Raw genomic sequence first — 14,874 nt, forward strand, 5'->3', positions numbered from 1 at the left:
TATTTTATTTCCTTGTCCTTCAGACAAACATCTCCTTAGATCAGTCAATTCACGTTCCACTGCTTCCTTATACTGTGCCCACTGTGTGTGTTCTTGCTCTAGACGGTGATGAAACTGAATCTGATATTCTCTCAGTCTCTTTCATTATCACTTGCATTGAAGCAACCTCTTCCTACCATTGCTTTTTCACTTGTTTTATTTTCTTTCTACTTCTGCAAAAGCATGAAAAATGATTAATCTTACACAGTTGTTGTACACTTTCCAATATGCTGGACACATTTTAGGTTGGTGCTGCCACCCACAGTGATCACAAAGTCTTTTTCTTTCAGATGACGTCTTGTTCTCTGTCGGTTTCATTGCTGCTTCATTATTTTTTCTAACATGTTTGCGGTTATTCACAGCGTGTACACTGCAGTTCTCAATAAAAAACTCTTTAACCTGAGACTTTACAGTTTCCAAAGCGTTGCAGAGAATCAAAGCTTCTTCCAAATTTACGTCTGGTTCTCTTAAGAGTCTCTCTCTCACAGCATTGTCCAGAATGCCGCAAAGAATTTTGTCTTTAATGAGAGAGTCAGTCAGTTCTACAAATTCGCATGTTTTAAACATAGAAACATAGAAAATAGGTGCAGGAGTCGGCCGTTCGGCCCTTCGAGCCTGCAGCGCAATTTATTATGATCATGGCTGATCATCCAACTCAGAACCCTGCACCAGCCTTCCCTCCATACCCCCTGACCCCCATAGCCACAAGGGCCATATCTAACTCCCTCTTAAATATAGCCAATGAACTGGCCTCAACTGTTTCCTATGGCAGAGAATTCCACAGATTCACCACTCTCTGTGTGAAGAAGTTTTTCCTAATCTTGGTCCTAAAAGGCTTCCCCTCTATCCTCAAACTGTGGCCCCTCGTTCTGGACTTCCCCAACATCGGGAACAATCTTCCTGCATCTAGCCTGTCCAATCCCTTTAGGATCTTATACGTTTCAATCAGATCCCCCCTCAATCTTCTAAATTCCAATGAGTACAAGCCCAATTCATCCAGTCTTTCTTCATATGAAAGTCCTGCCATCCCAGGAATCAATCTGGTGAACCTTCTTTGTACTCCCTCTATGGCAAGGATGTCTTTCCTCAGATTAGGGGACCAAAACTGCACACTGTGGTTTCTCAACTCCATAATAAATTGATCAATCGTTTGACCAGCTTTCTGCTTGCAGGTAAAGAATTTGTACCGTTCATACGTCACATTGCGCTTCAGTAAACAAAACGCTTCAAACTTGTCGATTATGGCTTTTAGATTCAAATTATCTCCATTCTCAAAAATAAAATGGTTATATACTTCAATTGCATCGTCTCCAATCATGTGGAGTAGGATCGCACCTTTCATTTTTTCCAATCTATTTTCTGCTCCGATCACTGATAAATAAATTTCATATCGCTGTTTAAATCTTTTCCAGTTTTCAGCTACATTTCCAGTCAGCTAAAGCGTTGATAGGAGTTGCAAAACTGCCATTTTTAAAGCTGTTAGCCAACAACGCAAAAGATCACGCTTTTTTTTTGATTATCTTTGCTTCTCCCATGTTAGCAAAATGAATTATTCTTCCAGACCGACTTCTGACACCATGTTGTGTTCTTTATACGTACTGTGGGTTACTCATAAAGACACATATTCTGAAAGAACGTAACTGAAACTTTTATTTAACAGCAAACAGCAACCACATCTATCATACAAGCTTCTCGATCATTCTGTCAGTTCTGCACATGCTCCAACTCTGTCCAATCACGTTCTTACACGTGACACGTGATATCACCACAGGAACCATTAGAGGAGAGCTGAAGAGCAAATGGAGGATGCTGTGGGTAGCAGTTGGACCGAACCAGGATGGGAAAGGGGACAAGAATGTGGGCACTAAAGCTGAACCTGAAAAGTTGGAAAATTCAATGTTCAGACATTCAGTCTCTTGTGGCTCCAACTCAAGAATGAAAAAAAAATGCTGCACTCTCTTTGATTAAGTACAGTACTCAGGCAGTGAGGATTATGTAACTGGAGGAAGCTCTCCTTCTTACTCTACCCAAATCAACTTGTAAGTAAGGCTAACTTAACATAAGCCTTCCTTTTTGAATGCTGAATTTACACATTAATTTAACAATTGTGACTTTTAAATTTTTTAATTTAGAGGTACAGCATGAACCAGTCCCTTCCTACCTAATGAGCCACACTGCCCACCATTCCAACTATTTATCCATAACCTAATCACAGGTCTTTAAAGTGACCAATTAAGCAATGAATTGGTACATCTTTGGACGGTGGGAGGAAACCAGTGTACTGGAGGAAACATATACGCACTTAGGAAGGACATGCAAACTTTCTTACGGAGGGCGCCAACACTCCAAACTCCAGTATCCTGAGCAGTAATAGCATTGTGCTAACTACTATGCTACTGTGGCTCCCTGGGTTGAGGATGTCCTCTAGTCTTTCGGTAAAACCCAAGCCAAGTGTTTGTTATAAAACACTGAAATCCGGTCATTGCTTTTCTTTCGCCCTCCTTTCTCCTTCATTTTTCCTTTTGTTTTCCTCTTTTGTATTTTCTCTCTGGAATGCGCTGCCAGAGGAAATGGTGGAGATTTGTGATTTGTGTTCCTCTGAACACACATTTAAGGAAAAATATTCCACCCTTCTTTTCAAACCCAATTAGCTAATTTCCTCAGATTTCAATAGGAGTTTGAGGAAGTTTGGTGTGTCACAAAAGACTCAAGCAAATTTTTACAGATGTACCGTGGAGAGCATTCTAACTGGTTGCATCATCACCTGGTATGTTGTGGGTCACTGCACAGAACATGATAAAGCTGTGGAGGGCTGAAAACTCAGCCAGTTTTATCCTAGGCACTAGCCTCCCTAATGTCAAAGACATCTTCAAAAGGTGAGGCCTCAAGAAACTATCATCCATTACCAAGGACCCTCACCATCCAAGACATGCTCTCTTCTCATTACTACCATCAGGGAGGAGGTATAGGAGCCTGAAGACCAACACTCAACATTTTAGGAACAGTTTCTTCCTCTCCGCCATCAGATTTCTAGATGCCCATGAAACCCATGAACACTACCTCACTGTTTCTTTCTCTCTTTGCACTACTTATTTTTTATATTTCTTATTATAACTGATAGCAATTTTTAATATTTTGCATTGAACTGTTACCACAAAACAAAAAAAATCATGACATTTATCAAGGATAATAAAACCTGATTCTGATTTCCACATTATGTTTCATCTTCCACATCCTTTCCTCTGACCAAGACCCTTAATATCTCTCTGATGCCTCTCTGTATCGTTCTCACTCTTCAACCTAGACTTGCATTATCAGTAAACTTGAATCCAGTTCATTAATATAAACTCAGTGGCTAGTTTATTAGGTACACCTTTACACCTGCTCGTTAATGCGAACATCTAATTAGCCAATCATGTGGCAGCAAGTCAATGCATAAAAACTTGCAGACCTGGTCAAGAGGTTCAATTGTTGTTCAGATCAAAAATCAGAATGGGGAAGAAATGTGATCTAATTGACTTTGACCATGGAATGATTGTTGGTGCCAGACGGGATGGTTTGAGTATTCAGAAACTGCTGATCTCCTGGGATTTTCATGCACAATCATCTCTAGAATTTACAGAGAATGGTGAGAAAACAAAATAAATCCATTGAGCAGCAGTTATGTGGGTGAAAATCCCTTGTTAATGAGAGAGGTCAGAGGAGAATGGCCAGACTGTTTCAAGCTGACGGGAAGGTGAGAGTAACTCAAATAACCACATGTTACAACAGTGTTGGGCAGAAAAGCATTTCTGAATGCACAACATGTTGAACCTTAAAGTGGATGGGCTACAGTGCAGAAAATCCTTCCAGGTTCCACTCATGTGCCTAATAACATGGCCAGTGAGTGCAAATTACAAAATGTTTCCTTAAGAGCTGCCAGCATCTTAGAGCAAATCAGCTACCCATTTTCACCACCAACAAGAAAGGCTCACATCAAGATCCTGGAAACATGGACTTCTTCGCATATCTCAGAAGCTACTTCCACGGTTAAGGCAGACATCAGTGATGAAATCATCTCCAGTGCAACATCACAGCCTTTGGTGAAGTGAGGAAAAAAACTTAAACAGTTCTATGCAAGTGGTTCTGCTCTACCACAACATTCTTAATAATTCAAACTTCTAGAGGAACTCAGCAGATAGGCAGCATTTATATGTCTGGATAAGGAGTCAATGTTTCATTCTGAGACAATTCATAAGAACTTCAGGATCTCGGTATGAAACAGCAACTGTCTATCCCTCTCAGTCATTGCTGCCTGAATTTGTTACGTTCCATCAGCATTTTGTGTGTGTTACTCTGGATTTCCATCATCCACAGAATTTCTTGTATTTATAATCTGTGTTCTTAAGAAATCTCACATTATTGAAAACTGCATTATAAAATCAAAAGAGGTGGAGTTTCAGTCTTGCAATAACGAAATTATTTTCCTGAAGGATTTTCAAAAATGATTTTTTTTAATAGCTATAAGCTTATTCAGTTACTGCAAGATAAAGATTAAAAATGCTGTATGTTACATTGTTTAATTAAGTATCTTTGCACAAGTATTATAGAAGCGATTGTCAATTTCTAGGAAATCAACCAACTTCCTGGTGAAACCAGCAGAGTGTATTCTTAAGAAACAATGGTGTCCAATTACTGCAGGGAGGTATACCGATTATTTCACATCCCGCAGACCTTTTTTTTTGTCCTGTCAATTTGTAAAGTAACTCTTTAGAGGTTCCCTAATCCCCCATCAAACTCCTATTATGTACAATCTGGATGCAATAAAACAAATAGTATTTTTTAAATTCCTCAGCCGTATTATATCAAACAAATATTATTGAAAAAAAATAAGCAGGACTACCTGTACAGATGTTTCCAGCGAAGTACACTGGCTGAGAGCCACACACATCAAACATTGGTCAATGAACCCCTGTGCATGACTTCACTAACTTTGCTCTCTTTCTGCACTATTTAGTTATCTTTTTAATATTTATTTCTTATTATAATTTATAGTATGTTTCATTCATTGCACTGTACTGTTACTGCAAAACAAGAAGTTTCACAACATATGTTAATAGTAGTGAGGTCTGTTCTGTACCTAATAAAGTGGCCACTGAGTAAATGTTTGTGGTCTTCTGCTGCTGCAGTGCATGCTGTTGTGCATTCAGAGATCACTGCGCATCACTGTTGTAACATATGGTTATTTCAGTTACTGTCATTTTCCTGTCAGCTTGAGCCAATCTGGCCATTCTCCTCCGACCTCTCTCATGACCCCTGTCTTCACCCACAGAACAGCCACTCACTGGATGTTTTTTTGTTTTTCGCACCATTCTCTGTAAACTCAGGGGCAGGAGTTTCCACCCTGGGGTCCACAGGCCGCTCGGTTAACGGTAGGGGTCCATGGCATAAAAAAGGTTGGGAACCTCTGTTTTAGAGACCGTTGTGTGTGTTTCTGATGACAACAATCATTCCATGATCAAATTCACACAGATCACATTTCTTTCCCATTCTGATGTTTGATCTGAACAACTGAACCTCTTGACCATGACTGCATGCTTTTACGCATTGAGTTGCTGCCATATGATTGGCTGACTAGATATTTGCAGTAACGAGCAGATGTATTGTTGTACCTAATAAAGTGGCCACAGAGTGTCTATCAGTGATAATGATTCTGATTCTGACATCTGCCAGGCCACAAGGTGGCAGCATCGAACAGTGTTTTGAATTAAGCTTCAGACAAGTTCAGACAAAGCATTTCGCCCTGTCTATTTTAAAATGAGAACTTGTTGTTTCTCACAGGGTTAGAAAACAACATTTGAATGGAGACACGTGGAGACAAGTCTACCTGGGTTTACTACAAGGCAGTGATTTGCCAAGGAGTCGTTACTCTAGTAACCTCAGGGAGAGAGCAGGCCCACGTGTTTTTCCAGACACTGAGATGAAATTAGATTACAACTTTCAACTAATATACTAGGATCTATTTTTAAACAAACACTGACAAATATTATTTATGACATTGGTGAACAATGACTCTTCCAACACTGGATCACAGATGCTCAACATCAGAAGGCTTAGTGGATGGAGAACTGAGATTGATGTTTTCAATCATATCTTTTCAGAAAAATGCAATCTCCATATCCCCCTGAGTTGCTTACATGATGCAATTAATTTGGCAAGTTTAGATAGATTGCTCTCGTTTAATTATCCCGATATTCAGAGCAATAAATACATGGGATGACACTGCAGTTTTGAGAGAGATACAGAGAGTTACACACAGATGTGACAGACAGCGAGAGAGAGAGAAAGAGAGAGAGGGAGAGAGAGAGGGAGAGAGAAAGAGAGAGAGAGAGGGAGAGAGAGAGAAAGAGGGAGAGACTTAGACACAGGGAAACCGAGACTTAGAGAGAGAGGGGCAGAGATACAGACACACAGAGGCAGAGACACAGAGACAGACAGACAGACTGACATAGTGAGAAAGACAGGTAGACAGACAGATACAGAGAAAGGCAGGGAGACAGACATAGAAAGAGAGAGACAGAGGCAGGAGATGTCGACGGAGAGAGAGAGAAAGGCAGAGACACAGAGAGGCACTGAATACATTTATTATTAAAGTACATAAATATTACCATATATTAGCTTCAGTTAAATTCACTTACATGTATTTACATGAAAATAAAGAAATGCAGTACAATTTATGAAAAACTATACATAAAAAGACTGACATACAACCAATGTTCAAAAGAAAACAAATGATGAAAAATAAATACATAAATAATACTGTGAACATGAAACAGGAACAGAGAGAGAGAGGGAGAGAGAGAGACAGACAGAGAAAGGCTAAGAGAAAATATCCTGCCCTTCCTTCAGTATATCAGTTTGGTTTCGGAAAAGTAAAAAAAATGATAAATTGCATCCAAGTCTGAGCCATGAGTCACTAGATATAGAAACCTCACAATTTTTATCTGGCAGAATGTGAAGTATTAGGGTAAAGCATTTTGAACCTGACACGCTGTCTGACCAGCCACACTCTCCTTCATCAGATACCGTAGCAGGATGAGCTCAAGAGCCAGAGATATGTAAGTAGATTAAAAATTATTTTGAAAGTTAAGGATTTGAAATGAAATAAAGTTAACTAAATGCATCTGAAAACAGTCAAAGTAAAAGTCAAGTTACTGTCATGTGTACAAGTATATGTATGCACAGGTGGAATGAAAAACTTACTTGCAGAAGGCATGTTTTAGATTGGAATTGATTTATTATTGTCGCGTGTACTGAGATACAGTGAAAGGAGGTTCACACAAATAATTCTGGGATTGAAAGGCATATCATATGAGGAGTATTTGATGGTTCTGAGCCTATACTCACTGGAATTCAGAAGAATGAGGAAGGTTCTCATTGAAACCTATCAAAAGTCAAAAGGCCTAAATAGAGGGGATGTGGAGAGGCTGTTTCATATAATGAGGAGTCTGGCCCAGAGGGAACAACCTCAGAATAGAGGGATATCCATTTAGGACAGGGATGAGGAAGAATTTCTTGAGCTAGAGAGTGGTGAACCTATGCAATTTACTGCCACATGTGGCTGTGGAGGCCAGGTCATTGGATGTATTTGAAGCGAAGGTTGATAGATTCTTGATAAGTCATGGCATTAATGGTTATGGGGAGAAAGCAGGAGAGTGAGGTTGAGAGGGAACTGGATCAGCCATGATCAAATGGCAGAGCAGACTCGACGGGCTGAATGGGCGAATTCTGCTCCTGTGTCTTACTGTCTTATGGAAAAGTTTGTCTTGCATGCTACTCATACAGATCAAATCATTGCACAGCGCATTGAGGAAGAACGATGTAAAACAATAACAGAATGCTGAATAAAGTGTAACAGCTACAGAGAAAGTGTGTTAAAGGTCAACAATAAGGTGCAAGATCCTAACCAGGAAACGTCATCGAGAGCAGCATTCGAAAGAAAAAGATAGAGGAAATATCGGCCAGGTAGTTATGATAAACCGCTCTGCATCCATCAAGGCACTATGGGCGATATTGACAAAGATGGACTTACACGGCCTGACAAGGATCCAGGGGTCATGCCCAGATTAGGAGAACTGTCCCACACACAAGCCAAGCCTGACGCTACTGTGCGCTAAGAATAATACTTCCCAGGCACCATTACAGATTCTTCCACAGTGTTTCCATTGGAAATCTAGGGCTGCCAGAGGTCAGGCCACAATGAAAGAGAGTGAGGAGGGAGATGCCCTGAGCCATGTGGATTTTCATGGTAGGAAATGTGCTGATCTTCCCTCCCAGTTCGAAAACTCCCACTTAGAGAAAGGGAAAAAGAAAATGCAACACACACAAAATGCTGAAGGAACTCAGCAGGTCAGGCAACATCTATCTGATCCTGATGAAGGATTCTTGACCCAAAACATTGGCTCAACTCTTCTGCTGGGAGCAAAGGATGTTGGGAGTGGTGAGGGTGGAGCTCTGCGAAAGGGGTGTGGGACAGATGGACGAGAAGGAGTGACAGGAACAGATAAAGCAGAAGTTGGTGTAACCCAGTCCCTTGCTCCTCTCAAAATGGTTTGATTTCAAATGGTTCTATTTAATATCAGGGAATATATAGAGTATACAACCTGAAATTCTTACTTTTCACAGACATCCACATAAGAAATCCCATAGAGTGAACGATAGAAACATCAGAATGCTGAAGCTCCCCTCCCTCTCCCATCATGCAAGCAAACAGTCACTGCTGCCTTTAAGGCACTCCTTGAAATTTGATCCAACGGGGCCAGCCGTAAGCATAAAAACAAAAGGTCATTTTCCAGACAGGCTTGTTATTGTCCATAAGACAGACACTGAATTCACCAAATACCAGTAACCCTTCTTTCCAGTTTTAAATCAAAACAACTGGTCTGCTTGAGTAGATGTAAAATGTTCACGTTTGTGGGCATGTGCCTATCTAAAAGCCTGGGTGGTGGGGTGGAGGTGTAAGGTATTTCTTCCCTTCATTAGCCTGCAGGTCAGCATTGGGCAAGGTGTAGCCCCTCATCAGGGTCATGTGAAGCCATGGAAGCAGGTGGTGGATGGTCATATGAACACCTGGTGGGTATTACAAACCCGGGTCATGCTGTAGGGTTTGGCAAATAAAATGAAGTGAGCCATTTTATGTTTAATGAAACCCATATCCCTTTTTATTGAACTCTAAAAGCTAAGTACAAAAGCACCCTAAAAATCCTTATGTAATGTCTTAAGTCAGAACAGCCCCTTCTAGCAAAACCCCAACTCAATGTCGGTGGTTGCAAATTATGTAGGTTTCTTCCAATTACGTTACTCTACATAGACCCCCACCCCACGAATTCACTGAAACTGGCATTATGAGCCTATTTGGAGCTCAGGCAAGCTGCCCAGCTTGGGTCCTGTGCTCTATGGGTGGAGGAGCTGCAGGAGTTTTTGGCTCGTCCAATGTTGACACGCTTATGGTCGTGGCAGTGGAATACTCCAAATCTTGCTGTACCAGTTTAAGGTGATCTACCAAAATATGTTCAGGTTTACCCCTCTTATCTATGATAAAAACCATTCCTCCCCACTCCAAAAGGCAGAACGGGCCATCGCAAGGGGGCTAAAGGGATGTCGGTGTGTGTCAAGGCAGATGAAATCAAAGGAGGCGGAATGTCGGTCAATAGGAACCTAAGAGTGCTGTTTGCCATGATGGGAGGTAGGAATAGGTGTAAAGGAATTGAGTTTACTCAGGAGGGTGGAATGCTGTTGAAGGGCCAACCAGGTGGTCACGGCTTCAATAATGAAGTCACCTGGCGCTCGTAATGGTTGCCCGTATACCAACTCAGCTGCGGACGATGGCAGATCCTCTTTTGGAGCAGGACCTCAGCAGGACGCATGGGAGACAATCATGCCAATACTCATCGGTTAGGGAAGCCCTCAGAGGAGTCTCTAAGGAGTGGTGCAACAACGGGTGATATGCCGTGTTGTGATGTTGCCTAACGCCGAGGTTCTGGGTCATCGCAGCCCGGAGGTCCGAAATGAATTGGGGACCGCAGTCAGAAAATATCAGAAAGGGTGCCAAATGAGCGACCCAGGTGCTGATGAACACCCGAGCCATCTCTGCGGCCGTCGTTGATACTAGAGAGATGACCTCTGGTCACCTGGTGCTACGGTCCACTATGGTAAGAAGGTGTATGAAACTATGTACGCAGAGGACCAACAAGGTCAACATTGAGATAGTCACACTGTCACCCAAGGACATCAAACGGTGCCAACGGCAGCTGTACATGATGGTTAGGTTTTGCCCCTGGCACCCCACACAGGCTGCATTCCAATCATGTACACCCTGAGGCCATGTCAAACAAACTTTAGCGCAACCAGTTTCTGTGAAGTCTTCTGGCCTGGATGCAAGAGCCCAGACCGTCTACAGTTTGTGGGTACAATGGGTCAAGGCTACCTGGTTCAGACATCGCACAGGAGAGAAACCCCAGCTTCCTCAAACTTAGTATCAGCCAACTGCTTGCCCATAATGGCTGTTCCGTAAGCCTGGACCTCTGGGTCAGTAACTTGGTCAGTTGCCATGCCGGCATAGTTAACCCCTAAGTGTTCGGTCTCAGTGGCTGGCTGTGTGAGGCAATCCGCCTCAGCATTATTTTCCCCCTTGATATGTTGTATATCTGTTGTGAACTCTGATATGTAGGCCAGGTGGCTTTGCTGCCATGCAGACCAAGGGTTTGATATTTTGGCCATTGCGTGCACAAGGGGTTTGTGGTCAATGAACGCAGTGAAATGATGACCTTGTAGAAGAAAATGAAAGTGGCTTGACAGCCAGATAGAGACCGAGAAGCTCACGGTCAAACATGCTGTACTTCCTTTCAGGGGGTCAAAGCTGCTGACTGAAGAAGGTGAGTGACTACCATACGCCTCCGACCAACTGTTCATGCATAGCACCCACAGCGTAGTCTGAGGCATCAGTAGTAATGGCTATGGGTGCATTGCGGAGCAGGTGCACCGGTAGGGTTGCATTGGAAAGAGCTCGTTTCATATCATCAAATGTCCTGGTATTGTCCGCAGACCAGTCAAATACTTGATTAGGGGTATTGTCTTTAAGCGCACTATACAGGGGTGACATAAGTTCAGCAGCCTGCTGAATGAAGCAGTGATAGAAATTTACCATACCTGAAAACTCCTGTGGATTTCTAGTGGTGCGGGGCGGTAGGACATGTATAATAGCGGCTACTTTTGATGGGAGGGATTTTGCACCTTCTGCAGAGATGCGATGGCCAAGAAAGTCGATGGTTAACAATTGAAAGTGGCATTTAGTTAATAACCAACCCGTGTTGGCTTAAGCAATCGGAAAGTCTGCCGAGTTGAGATACATGATCAGATTTGGATGCACTGGCAACAAGTATGTCAGCCAGGGCAACAGAAAGAAAATCTAAGTCTTTAATACAGAGTCACCAGCTGATAAAGGTCTGTGCTGTATTTTTCAGTCTAATTTTCTTGTGCAGAAACTCAAAAAGGTCAAACAGAGTTATCACAGCCGCTTTGGGAACATCCTTAGAGCACACAGGCACCTGATGGTAACCCATAACTAAATCGACTTTGGAAAAAAAACTTACTTTCCGGCTAACCGTGCTGCAAAGTCTTGGATGTATGACACAGGGTAACGATCGAGGGTGATAGCCTCATTAAGGTGTTGGTAATCACCAAATGGGAGGCAACCACATTCGTATTTAGGGCATATGGAGGGTTGAAGCCCAGGGGCTATTTGACCAGTGTACAATGCTGAGACTTTCCATGTTGACATATTCAGCCCTCGCCGTTGCCAGCTTTTCTGGGTCCAGTCTGTGTGCACAGGTATGGACTGGTGAGCCAGTTGTGGGCATGTGGTGCTCGACCCCATGTTTTGTGACTGGTAAAGAATGTGGGCTTGGTGAGGTTTGGGAATTCACCCAGCGGCCAAGTAAACTCACGTGTGGTGGTGCATGCACTTGACAGAATCATTGTGGGGAACTTACTGGGGGAGCAGGGTAATAACCTGAAGCCCATGATATCCACAAGCCGGCAGTTCTTAAGATCAACTAACAGTCCTTGGGCACAGAGAAAATCTGCACTGAGCAGAGGTTTAGTGACTTCATCCAGGACCAAGTCCCCTGTGTAACCGTCCATCACCCACTGAAGCAGAGGGTCACCCACTGTGTGCCGTATGTCTGGATCCTGTTGCCGTTGGCAGCCTCCGGTGAGGTTTTGTCACTCTTTGCCTTCTCAACAATAGGCGATGCTGTCAGCACACTCACTTGATCACCCGTGTCACACAGGAAGCATCACTCTGAAAGGATGTCTGTAATGAATAGTCGATGACTTTGACAGCTGGAACCCATGGTGCTCACACCTCTCTGATGTCCCAATGCGTTGGCACTGTTGAAGGTGCAAGACAGCTGGCACTCCCTAGCATTTCTACCAAAGCAAGTGTGGTAAAAACACAGGCCCGGCATTGTCTGTTTCGCAGCTGTGGGCGTCCTTATGCTGAAGGCCTTGCTAACCAGACTTATTGAGGTAGAGAAAGGAGGAGGAATGATGCACCACTGTCTGGTTGAGTGTAGACTCTCAGCCATCCTAGCAAGCTCCCTATCGTCCTTCATAGGTACATTGGCAAGGAATATACAAGGACATCAGGCATTTGCAGCATGAAGAGTTCTTCAAAAATAAAACCAGGATGGTGATATCCCAGGTGAGACAGCATGTGGTCCTTTAGCTCCAATAGCTTAGCATCGCTGAGACCAAGCAAGAACAGCAAGTGTTTGATGCGCTCAGGCTCCAGTAGTGCAAAAGTCTATAAAAGGTGAGTTTTCAGCGATCAGTGTTTACTTTGTTCGGATGGGTGTTCAAGCAGACTTACCATTCTCACAGCCATGGAACTGCTGAGCAATGCTACCACGTAGTCTAATTTCATGTAGTAGGAGAGCGAGTTGGGCCTCAACTTGTTCAAATCAAGTGATGGCATTTTGCTCCCAAAACTCTGGCAGTTTCAAAGTTCGCTGACATGCCAACTCTGGAATTGTCCTAGAGCACTGGGGTCACTAATGTAGGTTTTCACAAATAAGACAAAGTGAGGCACTTTATCTTTAATGAAACCCATAACACATTTTATTGAATTCCCAAATCTACACACAAAGGCTTGCTAAAACTCTTTAAGTAACAACGTCATCATGTCAGACCAGCCTCTTAAAACAAAACCACAACTCAATGTCAGTGGTTATGAATGATGTACATTTCTCCCAATTGCGTTACCCTACAATGCAACTACTGACGCCAGGCAAACTCTGAAGAGTATTGATAATGACTGGGATCAATCATCTTGTAAAGACACTGCCCAGAATAAGGCAATTGCAAGCCACTTCTGTAGAAAGAATTGCTAAGAAAAAAACATGGTCATGGAAAGACCATGATCTCTCACATTGTATGAATTTGAGACAGATAAAATTTCTCAATCAATTGAATGCTAGCCCCATTAATAAAATAAGAATCTACACTATTCATGTAACTCTGCTTTCCTTGATCTGAATGAGTTGAAGAAGTTAGCAGATGATAAACTGCAGAACTTCTGGATTGATTTCAACCTGGGAAGTCACAGTGTGACTTCTTTTAAATTAAAGGTGATGCTCAATATGGTGAGACAGACCACTGGGAGATGGGCGGGTTTATTGTATGAAGGAGTCAAAAGTTTTACTGTGCAAGAAGTTAAGAGTGCTGCAGTCCTCCTTATAAATTTGAAAGCGACATCGTTGGCCAATAAAACGGAAGGAAAGAAGGTGAAATACGTTTTGACTCTACATTTGATATCTTAAGCATGGCCAAGCTGGTGTATGGCAAGAAGATGCTGATGAATCATGGTGAAAATTCAACGCCAGTGATGAAGAGCTTGACAGATAGAATAGCTTCAGGCAACATGAAGAACAATGATGCCACGGTGATACAAAGAGTGAGCACAAATCATTAAGGGATACCACCAACTCGAAGAGATTGGCTCCTTTGGTAGCCAGCAAAAGTGGACTTCAAAATTTTACAGATCCTGAGGGAAGCAAGGAGATATTGGCAGCAGAAGATCAAAATACAGAGAACAATGAAGGTTTACGAAGTCCAGATCATGAAGGAGAGCAGACTTTTGATGAAGTTTTTACTTCTCCTCGACAATCAGCACAAAGGATTTATGGAAATGGAACCAGAGCTGAAGCAAAAATCCCACAGCGGATGGAGATGGAGACTTCAAATAAGCAAGCATAACATGGTGTCAGAAGTCAGCATGAGGTGTAAATGAATACTGCGAGCAACTGAGAAAGACACATCGGTTCCTATGGGGAGATGTTGCGACCCAGAGAGCACATTGCGTCTTGAAGCAACCTCACTTCTCATACACAATAGGAAATATTTGAGGAAATGTGATGAGCTGCCACTCACAGATACTTTCCTTCTTATAGCTAGGAACTCAAATGCCCGATAGGAGTTAGAAACATTATCCTGACCACCATCAGCACATCTACAACCATGTGTCTCTCAGGGTGGCTAACAGATTTACAGCTCTAGAAGATAATAAGCACAAGGTATTCTGTAGATGCTGGAAATTCAAAGCAACACATTCAAAATGCTGGAGGAACTGTTGACAGTTTATTCCTTTCCAGAGATGTTGTCTAACCTATGGTGTTCCTCGAGCATTTTATGTGTGCTGTTCTAGATTAGGGGTTCCAAACTAGGGTCCACGGACCCCTTCGTTTATGGTATTGGTCCATGGCATAAAAATAGGTTGGGAACCTCCTGTTCTAGGAT

At 42.6% G+C, this 14,874-nt stretch overlaps 1 protein-coding gene across 2 annotated transcripts in view; it reads left to right on the top strand.

Annotated features, from left to right (window-relative positions):
• The first annotated feature begins 1,346 nt into the window (after positions 1-1,346).
• The window catches only part of LOC134356332 (uncharacterized), a 50,961-nt gene continuing 37,433 nt past the window's right edge, over positions 1,347-14,874 (top strand). For both annotated transcript variants that reach the window (XR_010020337.1, XM_063067220.1), the window contains exon 1: positions 1,347-7,136. The gene's annotated coding sequence lies outside the window, so the exon portion shown is untranslated. The remainder of the gene's footprint in view (positions 7,137-14,874) is intronic.

Source organism: Mobula hypostoma, chromosome 14 (assembly GCF_963921235.1).
Source record: "Mobula hypostoma chromosome 14, sMobHyp1.1, whole genome shotgun sequence".
Lineage (NCBI taxonomy): Eukaryota > Metazoa > Chordata > Chondrichthyes > Myliobatiformes > Myliobatidae > Mobula > Mobula hypostoma.